Here is a 3,049-nt window from a genome sequence, read left to right as displayed (position 1 = left end):
GGTAGTTGGAGTGAAAACGTGAAAAACCTTCAGTTTTATACACATTTTTTTTTTTTTTTGCTTTCCTATAAAAACATTAATTAAAGTACATTTTATTAAAGTACATTTAATTAAAGTAAACTTTTATAAACAGTATAAAACAGGGGTGTCAAACTCAATCGCAATCCAAAAATCATTTATTGAACACCGTGAAACCACATTTTTAAAACTTTAAAACCACAACTTTTTAATAATTATAAACTTGATATATACCATTACTTGGGATAATGCTAGTGGGAATGCTGTAAACTGAATTTGGCAGCTAAAGATGCTAGTGACGATAGCTGAAGATGCTGAAATTGTGAAAGTGATAGCTGAGAACAGTGAAGCTGAAAGCTGAAATCACAGAAGCTAATAGCTGAAAATGCTGAAGCTAATAGCTGAAATCACAGAAGCTAATAGCTGAAATGCTGAAGCTGAAAACACTGAAGCTGATAGGTGAAAACGCTAAAGCTAATAGCTGAAATCATAGAAGCTAATAGCTGAAAACACTGAAGCTAATAGCTGAAAACACTGAAGCTAATAGCTGAAATCACAGAAGCTAATAGCTGAAAATGCTGAAGCTGATAGTTGAAATCACAGAAGCTGATGCCTGAAAACGCTGAAGCTGATAGCTGAAAACGGTCAAAACACTGAAGGTGATAGCTGACAATCCATGTAATCCCAAAGGGGTTGACATATTTTTCTTGCAATTGTATTTTGGTGTAATTCCTGTGCACATGTACACAAACAAGGACCAGGTATCAATTTAAAAAATTAACTAGTTTATCGCAAATCTGAAAAAAATTAATTGCGTTTAAAGTTTTTTTTTTCTTTTGTCACAGTTTTTGCCAGCCACTTGTTATCTGTAAATAATCACAAGAGGAAATCACACGCAAAATTCTACTTTTAGAATGTTTATTTTTAACCCTGGAACCTCAGCTACTAGAAATAAAAAATTCTGTCCTAAAAGCACTTCTGTCCATTTGACATTTGTCCAGGAATTCTGTTTTCTTTTTTTTTTGTTTTGTTCTAAGCTTTTTATCCTCCTAAATTTTCCTCACTGTGTGAGTGAAAAATAAGAAAATAATTTTTGGGGGGAGAAGTTTGATCCAGCTGGACTTCAGTTTTGCACGGCTGGAATCTGCTCACAGGTGGAGGCGTGTCTCTCCAATCTGAACCGCTCGCATCTGGTAACAGTGGCGAGTTTTAAATGCTGATGCTCGTTATTGTAAAAATATTTAATGTTGGTCCTGATCCCAAAATAAAATTAGAAAAGTTGCGTTACCTCCAATAATGCAAGTGTGAATGCTTTTAGCTGAAAATGGTGATGCAATTTATTTTAATTGCTGAAAGGATTTGGTATAAATGCAAAAACTATTTGTAAAATGTTAAATTTGCTAAAAGACCGGAAATGTCTATGAAAGAGCGCTGAAGTTGACCTAAATTTCTGAAAATTGTGTGGTAAAATTGCTTAGAAATCCCTAATACATGTCAATTTTGCAAAAATATTTAGTGTGTTGCTTAAATATTAGATAAACTACCAAATTAGCCCCCCAAAAACCTTAGTATGTTAGCCTAAAAAGCTAGCTTGTTGCTTAAATACTAGCTAAACTCCAAAATAGCCTAAAATGCCTCAGTGAACTAAATTAGTCAAAAACGTTAGCATGTTGCTAAAATAGAAGCTAAACTTTATATTAGCCTATAAAAACCTCAGCAGATAGCAAAATAGCCAAAAACGTTAGCATGTTGCAAAAAAAATATTAGCTTAACTCCAAATTAGCATTTAAAAACCGTAGCAGATTCCCAATTAGCCAAGAAAGCTAACATATATCTTATATACTAACTCAAATCCAAAACAGCCTGAAATTTCTCAGCAAACTAAATTAGTCAAAGCATTAGCCTGTTGCAAAAAATAGAAGCTAAACTCTAAATGATCCCATAAAGACCCCAGTAGATAACAAATTAGCTAAAAATGTTAACATGTTGATAAAATAGAAGCTAAACTTCAAATTAGCTTAAAAAACCTCAGAAAACAAATTAGCCAAAAACGTTAGCATGTTGCTCAAATACTAGCTAAACTCCAATGGGAGAAAACAATTTCTTAATTTAATAGAATAAAACACACTTTTATTACTACAGCTACAAAATAGTTTATTTGAGATGTAGTTTTATTACACAGATCTCAGAACTACTTGGCAGCACGTTTGAAGGCGTTAATTAATATTAGCGCGTTAATTCTGTTTAGATTAAGTGCATGCATTAACGCGTTAACTTTCACAGCCTGAACCCAAACATAGAAATACACACATTAGAATCTGATTTTTGTACTTATTACCAGCTTTGTTGTTTGGGGGAAAGAATTCCTTCAAATTAAATTAAACCTAATTGACTTTGCTGTTCAGTTAGATCTCGAGCAGATTTAGTTAGAAAAGAATGTCCGTTCAAACTGTTAAACCTCCTCAGAGGTTTTCCATTGTTGATCTCTGATAAAAGCCACGCAGCAGGACAACTATAATCATAGAAATCTGTTCAGACTCCAATCGCTTAAACCCAAAACCTTCATTTTATGGAGCCAAATTGGGGCCATAAAGATTTGAAACCCAAATAAAACATTTTGACAAAAATATTGGTGTTTGGCCCCCCAAAATAAGGACAATTTGTGCTATTCTAAAATAAAATTAATTGTTTTATGTTCTCAGAATTTCAATTTTAAACCTTTTTTTTCAGTTTCTTCATGTTAGCCCCGCCCAAACCCGCCACAAAGGGGCCAAAAGTTTTGAAGCTGAAAATTTCAGATTTTTCAGGCCAACATTGTAAATGAGAAATTGTTCTGAATGTTTTGCCTGGTGAAATAAAGGTTGAATGAAAAAAGGAAAAATTTCAAAAACAAAAAATAAAAGTTGAAAGTGAACAAAAAGTTTTTAAATTTAGATTTGGGGGTTTGAAACTTAAAAAAAATGAACATTTTATGCTGAAAATAATTAAGTTTATTTTAGAAAAGCATAAAATTGTTTTTTTTTTTTTTGGT

At 32.5% G+C, this 3,049-nt stretch overlaps 1 protein-coding gene across 1 annotated transcript in view; it reads left to right on the top strand.

Moving 5' to 3' along the window:
- The window catches only part of ppp1r1b (protein phosphatase 1, regulatory (inhibitor) subunit 1B), a gene marked incomplete in the record, with an annotated part of 60,966 nt that overhangs the window by 57,455 nt on the left and 462 nt on the right, over positions 1 to 3,049 (top strand).

Source organism: Oryzias melastigma, linkage group LG8 (assembly GCF_002922805.2).
Source record: "Oryzias melastigma strain HK-1 linkage group LG8, ASM292280v2, whole genome shotgun sequence".
NCBI classification, from domain to species: domain Eukaryota; kingdom Metazoa; phylum Chordata; class Actinopteri; order Beloniformes; family Adrianichthyidae; genus Oryzias; species Oryzias melastigma.
The sequence above is the reverse complement of the archived record's forward strand: the minus strand, read 5'-3'. Positions and strand labels throughout refer to the sequence as shown.